Below are 10,555 nucleotides of genomic sequence, written 5' to 3'. Positions count from 1 at the left end.
AGAGAGAGAGAGAGAGAGAGAGAGAGAGAGAGAGAGAGAATATACAACAAGAATCTTATGTGGCCTGCAAAGCCTAAAATATTTACTACTGGCCCTTTAAGGAAAAAAAAAAATTGCCAACCCTTGCCCCACGCAGTACTGCTTCTGTAGCCCTGGCTAGACTTATGCCAAGAGTCTAAATGAACCTGACTTATTCTAGCAGTTTCTGTAACCATTAGATACTCTGGGACAGGTGTATGGCAGATTGAATTTCTTAGCAGGCAGACTCTGAGATGGAGTTTAATGTGCAGATATTTATGAAGGAGCACCTCTGGTATTGACACCTGTGGAACATAGGGCAAGGAAGTTGGACTGGACAGAGAAGCTGGGCTGTGATGCAGCCCCAGCAACAGACTCAGCCAGTCACACAGGGAGCTCTGAACCAGGAATAGCCTCTGAGACTGTTCCCAAGTTGGGCTGAGATGCCCAGGCCTTTATACTTATGCATCAGACACTCATTGGATGGAGACCACCTGTGAAGACCAGGCCAGGTGGCTCTCGGGAGCTGAGGCAATCCCTAAAGGGTCTGACAACTGAACGCTGTCTGCCCACCCCTCTCAGTAGCTGGGACAACTGGTCTTTCATTGAAGGGAAAATCTCAGAGGAGCATCTCAGCGTTCATCACATGGTGCAAATATTTTAGGGCCATGATAGTGGCCTCTGTTAGATCATCATCCTTCTATAATGATTTTTCTAATCTCTCTTTTTGAGACAGGGTCTCACTCTGTCGCCCAGGCTGGAGTGCAGTGGCACAATCTCAGCTCACTGCAACCTCCATCTCCCGGCCTCAAGTGATCCTCCCACCTCAGCTGCACATATAGCTGGGACTACAGGCCTGCACCACCACACCCAGCTAATTCTTTTTTTTTTTTTTTTTTTTGTAGAGACAAGAGCTTTGCCATGTTGGCCAGGCTGGTCTCGAACTCCTGGGCTCAAGTGATCCATCTCCTTCAGCCTCTCAAAGTGCAGGGATTACAGGCGCAAGCCACTGTGCCTTGCCTAACCTTTTTAATCCCCTGAAGTACTATACTTAGCATAAGGTCCTGCAAGTGGTAAGGTCTAATGAGTATATATTCAATGAGGAGGTGAATGAGTTTTATGGACTAAATGCTTGTGTCCCTCTCAGATTCGTACGTTAACTAATTTCTAATGTGATGGTGTTAGGAGGTGAGGGTCTTTGAAGGGTAATTAGGTCATGAACGCGGAAGCCTCATGAATGGGATTGGTGTCCTTATAAAAGGGACCCCAGAGAGCTCTCTCATACTCTTTTATCCATGTGAAGATACAACGAAAAGATGACAATCTGCAACCCAGAAGAAGGTCCTCACCAGAACCCTACCACTGTCTCGGACTTCCAGTCTCCAGAACCATGAGAAATAAATTCCTGTTGTTTCACAGCCACCCAGCCTGTGGCACTTTGTTATAGCACTCCAAACCAAGCCAAAGAGTGGGGGAGTGAGTGGGTGGAAGGATGAGTTACAAAAGGAACCCAACACTGAAGTCTTGGATACTGCTGCAATTACCTCCTCCCGGGTCCTACCTCTGTTCATTAGGAGCCCTGGAGAGGGAAGCAGTGTTATAGAATGCCATCCCACCCACTATCCTTCCAAAGACTGTTCTTAAAATCAACTCAAACAAAAAAATAACTGTGATAGACTTGACCTTTGAAAAAGAAACATTAGATCCTCTTTCTGGTAGCTGGGAAATTCAGCACTAGCAACAAAATTGTGTGAATCACTGACAGAAAAGGGGCCAGTAGCTGTAGCTCTCACCAATACAAATGAGAGGCAGGCAAAAGGCAGATTAAAATATGATCTTGTTGATGCTTTGGCTTTGCTTCCCAGGCCTTTGGTCTGTGGAATTGTAGACTGCATTTTTCTTCTTCTATAGAGCCCCAAAGCATTAGAATTAGCACAGTAGATCTGGGCCACGACAGGCTTTCATCCATTGGCAAGAATTAGACCCCAGAGAGGAAGAGGCAGGGTAGTCTACACTCAGCGAGACATCAAGAGGCACTCTTGTCTTGGGTCCCAATTGGCCAGGCAGTATCATGGGTGAGTTTCTGAGCAGTAAAGTGGGATATAAGTAGAAGAACCACAGGAGAAAGAATCCTTGAGCAGTCCCAGGCAGCAGTAATTTTCTACAGTTTTGGTTGGCAATTCTTTTCAGATTCAAAGGAACAAAGGACAACCAATTCAACAGTAATAAGAAACAAAGTGGCAAATTATTCAGTAATAGGGGTAAAAAAATAGTTATAGAAGCCCTTTAAAATGAATTTCATAATAGATATCAGATTTCTGCTTTCAGCAGTGGCAGAATAGGATATTTGGACCAACCTACCTATCAGTGGAAGACCATTAGAAAAGCTGAACAAAGTAGTAAAAATCTGCTTGAAGGCATTAGAGAACAAACAAGGCAGAAAAGAGTTACCAGGTTAAGATTTGGGGAAAGGCAGAAACACAGAGCAATGGAAACCCAGTGGCATTAAGGACTATCTCTGCCAGTCTCAGAAGAGATTTATGGTTGAGAGGTTACAAACATAAACAGGGCTTTGATTGCTTTGCAGAATGCAGGGGAACAGAAATTGAATTCTATAATTTGAGGTAATACTCATAATTATGTATACTCTGGAAGAAAAGATGAACCAGAAGTAAACTAACTTTCAAAGGGACTGAAACCCAGCTTCAAATCCTCTCATTCCTGAATTTGGATTAATGGGATCCTAGGTTGCTAATGCCCCAGCTATCATCCAGATGCACAGATAAATCCTTTCTGAAGACATGGTACCATTCTTCTAACTTTTAACTTTTTCTACTATTTTTTCATAACCAATTTCAGACATTTATGCAAAAATAACCAGGCATATAAGAAAAGTACAGATGAAAATCGAGAGAAAGAACAGACCCACGGGGGATCCAGACAAGGAAAGTATTAACATAGACTTTAAAATAACCATGCCTGATGATTAAAGATAACATTGTGGATGTGTGTAGGGGTTTGGAAACTTACCGGCTGAACCATGGATACACCGCTAAGGCACAGCCAAGGGCTGGAAGGCCTAGGCCTGAATCCCCCGAGAACCTCATCTCAGTTTTGCGGGCAAGACGGGTCCTTGTGGAGTTCGAGTCAAACCCAGAAGAAACGAGGGAGCCCAGGTCTGCTCCGAGTGTGCAACAAGCTGGCCTGGGGTCCCCCACCAAAAGGTCGCTGGAGACAACCCAGGATCACCCAGTCTTTGCAGCAGGGTGCAGGCTTGGAGTGCCCCCCAAGGGCGGCCAGAATCAGGCCCAGGGTCCCCACAGCGTCAGCAAGACCTACACCTGGAGTCGCCTCAAAGACAGCTGGAGTCAGTCCTGAATCCCCACGATGTCAGCCGAAGCCAAGTGAGGAGGCACCCAAGTGTTCTCAGGGCCAGGGAGTACTGGCCTCGGTGTTGGCCCAAAGTAAGGAGGAGCTGACCCCAGGGGCCCCCTAGCATCAGCTGCTGCCAGGCCCAGGATCACCAGAGCCTTAACCCCATTCAGCAAGCTCCGGGTCCGGAGCCGACACTCGAGGCACCTGGCTTCCCCCGGGGTCAGGGTCAGCAGGAGCAGAGCAAACCACCTCCAGCTGGGGAGATGGTGACAGACGGCTTCGCGGCAAAGAAGCGAAAGGGTTCTTCACCCCAGGCCCCAGCGTCCAAGAAGCTGAAGGAAGAGCAGCTTCCTGTAATCCCGAAGGGGAGGCCCAAACCGGGTTGAATGTGGAAGAACCACTCCAAGAAAAGATTCTCTGTGATGCTTCAGGACAAGCCCCTGTGCCCATCGTGGCAGCGGAAGATGACACAGGAGAGGAAGCTGGCCAAGGACTTTGCCCCTCACCTGGAGGAGGAGTAGGAGAGGCGCCGCCAGGAGAAGAAACAGCACCGGGCCGAGAACCTAAAATGCCTGGAATGAGCCAAAGGTGGAAATCGTCCAAGTGATCTGAAACCCCACCAAGCTCAAGCGGGCAAAGCAGGAGCAGCTGCGCTGCATTAAGAAGCGGGACACCCTGGCCCTGCTGCAGAAGCAGCCGGCCGGCAGCCAAGATGTGAGCTCAGGATGGCCCGAGGCCTTCCATGGCCAACAATCATGTCAGACCCAGCACCTCAGGCCGCGGCTCAGACAACTCTGCTGGAGCTGGCACTCCAACCCCATGGCTTCAGAACAGGGAGCCCCGACTGGGGTTCCTAGGCCTTTGAAGGCTTGCAGGCAGGTATCTGTGGGACAGAGGCCCAGAGAGGCGGCTGGGACCTGGCAGAGATGGGGTGGGAAGAGATTCAGCCCCCCATCTCTCCTTCCTCTCCTTCTCCAAGTGCCTTCAAACCAAGAACAGTACATTATTCTGGTTCCTCAGTAAGCTGGTGACTGGCGGGTGACTCACCTAGTGTTGTATGTTCTGTCTCAGCGTCCTAGGTCCATCCAAGGCCTGGAGGCTGGCAGTTGGGAATCCAGCCTCCCCCACACCTTCCCAAAGGCTGCTCTGGGCACCTTGGCGCCCCACTGGCTCTCTCCCCAGCAAACTGAATCTGGCCCCTCCCCACTTTTCAACACTGAAAGATTAAAACGGGAGGCTGCAGGGAGCAGGGTTTTTCCCTAGCACGCCCTTTCCCAAACCAGACTCTGCAGAAGCCCCAGAGAATCACTCACGTCCGTCCAGTGTACAGCAAAAATATTTACTATATTCACTGTGTGCCTGTTGCATACAGGCACAACCCTAGGCACCAGCCAATATGGACAGCAGACCAAAGTCCCTGCCCTCGAGGAGCTTTCATTCTGATGGAGAGAAAACATAATAAACAAGCAAAATGCAAAATAAGTAAATAACATTGTGATTTTCACAGAGAAAAATCAAATGGAATCTGTAGAACTGAAAAATTCAGTAACTGAAACTAATTGAGTGCATTTAATAGAAGAATAGATGCAGCTGAATAGAAAATTAATGATCTGCAGGATAGGCTATGAAAAAATATTTGGAATGATGAATGATGACAGAGGAAGAATAAGAGACATGGAAATACTGTGAAGAATCTAACATAATGTGTAATTGGCGTCCCAAAAGTAGAGCAGAGAGATTGGGTGGATGCAATATTTGAAGAGACAGTAGCTGAGAATTTTCGAAAAATGATGAAAGACATTGAGCCACAGGTTCAGGAAGTACTACCAACTCCTAGCAGGACAAATAAATGCAAAAGCAGACCTAGGCACATCACAGCAAAACTGTTCAAAACATCTTCAAAGACTTGACAGAAAATCAACCAACTGAGGATCCTACACTCAGTAAAAATATCCTTCAAGAATGAAGATGAAATAAAACATTTTCAACCAAAATGGATAAATCTGTCAGCACAAGACCTATACTAAAGGAATAGTAAACGGTTATTCTTCACACAGAAGGAAAATGATTAAAGACAGAAATTGGAGGTGTAGAAAGGAATGAAGAACAATGGAAAGTGTATGTAAGAAATATAAATAAATATTGATTATCAATGCTTCATGGAATTTATAATATCTATGGAATTAAAATGCATGGCAACAATAATATGTAAGGTCAGAGTGGGATGGAAAGGGTAAATTAATAAATTAGTATTTTAAGGCATTATCAGAAGAGGGTAGAAGTACAAAATAACATCAGGCTTTTATAAATCAGGATGTATACTGCATCTCTGTGTTAATGACCCAAGGACTACTAAAAGAGTACCACTCATGATACATGCACTCATACCCAAGCACACATGCACCTGCATGCACACACAGAAAAATCATGGAAAGCCTCCACCAAAATGTTAACTGTGGTTGTATGTGGGTGGCAGCAGCTGGTCAATTTTTCTCTTCCTTTGTTTATGTGTATTTTTAGTTTTTTCCTAGCATATAGAAAATGAATCATTACCCCATCGAAAGAGCTCTACCTTCTAATTCTATGACTTGTCTACTTCTTTTTTAGCTCTTCTGAGCTGTAGATAGATGATTTAAAGTAAAATTTGTCATTAATTTGAAGTCTGGTTTGGTTTGATTTTGTTTTACTAAATAATATAACCTTAATATCTTTGCCTGTCATTAAATACTATTCTATAATATCTGAATGACTGTAGAATAGCCCTTTGCACAGCTCCTCTATAATTTAGCCATTTTCCTATTGTTGGACATTTGAATTATTTCTAATTTTTAGAATAAATATTCCTAATGGACATTCCTGCATACATGATTTTTTCCTGAGGAGATACTTCTAGAAGTGTAATTGCTGGGTCAAAGGGTCTACAAAATATTAAGTTTTTAAATTCATATTACCAAATTACCCTCTGTTAGGGCTGTATTTAGGTGCTTTTTAATTGGCCAATATAAAAGTTTGAAGGGGTTATAGTAATTGTTTAGAAAGTGTGCACAGGGTCTATGTCTATGACAGTTGAAGGTTCCCTCCATGCTGCTGTGGTCACACCTAGAGAACTATGCCATGCAGTGCATGGTTGCAGTAATGGGCATAAGGGCTAAAGGAATTCACAGAAAGGGAGCAGTCTTATGGGTCTGGTTGAGTCTGGAGAAGTTTTGTGGAGAGATGAGGCTTGAGGAAGGTCTTGAAGGTGGGTAATGGACTGGTCCAGAGGTGGAGAAAGCCGCTGATATGAAGCAGGTGCCCTCCAGACCAGCCCTGGCAGGTGTGGGCACAGAGTGGTGGGATGGGAGAAGGTGGCATGTGTCTCCAAGTAATGCTGAACCAGGCTGGACTAGATGAGATGGGTCCTGGCAGACAAGGGGGCTCTGGAGCAAGGCAATGGTGTGATGAAAGGGACATGTCTGTGTCCTCATTTGACCCCGACATTTGATGATTCCTCAGAAATGGGAAGAAACTGGGGCTTTTCTACTTTTTATTATATTAGAAAAAAAAAAAAAAAAACCTTGCCAATTTGCCAGTCTTGGAAGGATAATAAAAACAAAACTCTTCCTCTCTCAGCAGAATGGAATTAGACTGACCTTGTTACAGATTGTGCTGCTACCAATTAGAGAAAAGATACTCTGCTGAAACGTCCACCTTCCAGCTGCTCTTCTTTAATCCATGTGGTTTAAATACCCCAAGGATCTTACCCTAAAGCAACCACCAAATATTGAAAAACAGAACAAACTGTGAGTTGGGACTGTAAAGAATGCCTTTTGTTTAGGAAAGGAGGGGACCAGGGAGGATTTTGAATGGGAACCCCTTTAAAGGTGAGGAAGAAAGAAGTTTAGGGCGCCTTTCTTTCTCCCCAGGGATTTCCAAGCAAAGCCTTGTAGACTCCAGGAATCCTGAGGACAGCACTAGTGTCTTGTTAAATCAGGTAGGGAACTCTAAATTAGAGATCGATGAAAGCAGGTGATCTTCCAGTTGGGAGAAGCCTGAACGAGCCAGGCTGTGCTCAAGGATATCCCCTCAAAGGCCCTGCCTGGAGAGGAGATGTTTTGCATGTGTGCTCAGAAGCAGATGTCCTGAGCCAGAGTGGACATAAAGTGATGGTTGGTGGGGCAGACCCTCACCTCCAAGAGCAGGTCCAATGAACCCTGAGATTCTCCATACACACTGCCAGTCTGCCGAGGGAAGCTGCTTCCCACTGTGGCAGGTCAGCGGTGACCACAACTCTTCTCTGGAGGAAGGACAAGGAGAAGGTACCATCCATGGGACAGCAGTGGGCAGCCGTACCCTCTCCTGCATGCAAAGGCACTGGGTGCTGTCGGAAGATTTTGACTCCATCTCCTTTACCCTGCATTGCTTGAACTACAGGACCACATCACTGAAATCAAGCATCGGACTTTAGGGGGTCAATAAATGGGATTTTAGATCTTTAACTTTTGGATGTGTTGTTTAAACTACTAAAAGAGCAATGAGGGGTAGAGGGATGGAGTCAGGCTGCCCAGTTGAGTTTGGGTAACTTGCTTTTCCTTTCCAAACCCATCTCCTCTCTGTAAAACAAGGCTAGAAATAGTGCACACCTCAGAGGATGCTGTGAGAAGTAAGTGAGACAATGCCCTTGACCGCCCAGCGGGGCCCAGCACACAGGGAACACGTGGTGCAAGTGGGAGCTCATTTGCACTCCAGAGTGAGAGGACGTTCAAGCTGGGACACGGCTTCCACTGCAGTCCAGGGGTCAAGTAAAAATGATAAGATGCTTCTCATTAAAAGACAAAAGTCTTGCTTTAGAAAAAGTCTTCACGTGGGGCAGAGTGTTCCTTCCAGACAAGCCATCTCTGAATCCAAGTATTAAGTGAGATTCAGAGACAGGACAGCCCATGCAGTCATCTGTAGGACTCTCGAGCCAGGTGAGTGTCTACCAGATGAAACCAGGCCCCAAAGAAATCTAGGGAGCTGGATCCTAGCACCTGTTTAGATTTAGTGCCCTGCTGCTCTGGCCCAGGTCTTTACTTCCCTGGTTTTCTCTGGCTCACCTGTGTGTACTTTTCTGGTAATTTTGGCTTGTGGGGGAAGACCAAGAACAAATGATAGGCAATGAGATGGAATTTCTTTATTTATCTGCAGTTTCAGTCAGGGAAACCCTGCACTCCACCACACTCTACACAATAGGACTTAGAGACCTGTGCTTTAACTTGGCCTGGTTCAGGGTCTAATCACTGTACTCGAGGTGGCCAGCCTCCAACAAGAGAACGGTCACTGTGCCAAGAAGGCCAGACTCAGTTCATCACAGCAGGTGGTTGTGGGAGGAGGTCCAGGGCTATGACTTCAAGGGGATCTCTAAGATCCCTGGCCCATTTGCACATGGGCCACCAACAAAGATGAAGCATGGTCTTGGAGGCCATGGAGGCTCCTGGAAGGCTGGAGGCTGGCCATCTCTGCTTAGCTCCTGGGGCACAGGCTAAGCTTCAATGGCACTGGGTGGCAATCAGGTGGTGGGGCACACAGAGCTCCCTGCTGTGTAGCCTTTCCGTTTAGAACCAGGGAAAGGGCAAGGCATGCTTTCTGAGGATACCTCAAAGACCTCTGCTGCTCTCCAGTCAAGGCCTTCGCTTCCCAAGCATTTCCCAGGCCTCCTCACCTCTGCACTCTTAATGCCATCCTATTTTGCTAAAATATGCTAGTAAATGACACCCTGGTAAAGAAGAAATGGAGAATGCCATAGTCTAATAATTTGTCTCCTAAAATTCACACCCTTTTTGCTAGATGGCAGGAGTGAGAATGACCTTTGATGTGGATGGTTGGCAGAGACACCCAGTGAGAGACCCCTCCTTGCCCTCAGAGACCTCCCCATGGAGCTGCATCTCCCAGCAGAGGAAAGCCTGAGGTAATGTCCATGCTGCAAGCCCATCCGTATGTGGATTATCCCTCTCCATTTCCTCCACATCTCCAGAAATCTTAGCTTTACAATCATCAAAAGTATGATACCTAAATATTAAATTCTAATAATGTATTAGCATTATTTGTTCAACCCTAAAATGTGTCCTTGAATTGTACAGAACAGGTGTCCATTGCTATGCATTTATTGTATTTGGATTTTTATTTCATTAATTTTACTGAATAATATGTGCACATCGTCAAAAGCTAAAAATGTCCAAAAGAGTATACAATGAAGATGAGGTCCCTTTCCTCCCATCCCTGCCCCACTCCCCAGGCCTTTGCTTCCCCTGCACATGAAGCAACCATTGTTTTTAGTTTTTTCTGTGTTGTTCCAGAGATAGTCTACATGTATACCAGCATGTATGTATGTGTGTCTGTATGTTTGTATGTGTGTGTATACACTGTATCCTTTTCAAAGTACAAGAGGTGGCACATTGTTAACACTGCTTTGCATATTGATTTTTTTTTCCATTCAACAGTATATCTTGAAGCTTGTTCAACATCACCACGTATAGACTGTGCCATAATTGAACCAGTCCCCTACTGATGGACAATTGTGTTGTTCCTAATTTTTTGAAACTATAAACAAACCGCAGAGAACATCCTCAAGCATACTTATTTGTATGCAACACACATATCCGTGGGTTAAATTCTAGTATTATAAAATGCAAAACTATAAAACTCCTAGAAGGTAACAGAGGACAAGACCTAGATGACCTTTGGTATGACAATGACTTTTTAGATACAATACCAAAGGCACAATCAATGCAAAAAAATTTTAATGCACTTCATTAAAATTAAAAAACTAGGCTGGGAGCGGTGGCTCGTGCCTGTAATCCCAGCACTTTGTGAGGCTGAGGTGGGTGGATCACCTGATATCAGGAGTTTGAAATCAACCTGGCTAACATGGCAAAACCCCATCTCTACTGAAAATACAAGAGTTAGGCGGCATTGTGGTACACACCTGTAATCCTTGCCACTCGGGAAATGGAGGCACTTGAATCGCTTGAACCTGGGAGGCAGAGGCTGCAGTGAGCCGAGATGGCGCCACTGCACTCTAGCCTGGGCAACAGAGAGAGACTCTATCTCAAAAATTAAATTAAATTAAATTAAATTAAATTAAAAATTTCAACTCTGCAAAAGACATTTTCTTTCTTTCTTTCTTTTTTTTTTTTTTTTTTTT

General features: G+C 45.3%; 1 pseudogene; it reads left to right on the top strand.

Moving 5' to 3' along the window:
- The first annotated feature begins 3,058 nt into the window (after positions 1-3,058).
- On the top strand, positions 3,059-4,416 carry LOC108535430 (coiled-coil domain-containing protein 86 pseudogene; annotated as a pseudogene).
- Positions 4,417-10,555: the final 6,139 nt, after the last annotated feature.

Source organism: Rhinopithecus bieti, unplaced genomic scaffold, assembly GCF_001698545.2.
Source record: "Rhinopithecus bieti isolate Rb0 unplaced genomic scaffold, ASM169854v2 scaffold_13014, whole genome shotgun sequence".
NCBI classification, from domain to species: domain Eukaryota; kingdom Metazoa; phylum Chordata; class Mammalia; order Primates; family Cercopithecidae; genus Rhinopithecus; species Rhinopithecus bieti.
The sequence above is the reverse complement of the archived record's forward strand: the minus strand, read 5'-3'. Positions and strand labels throughout refer to the sequence as shown.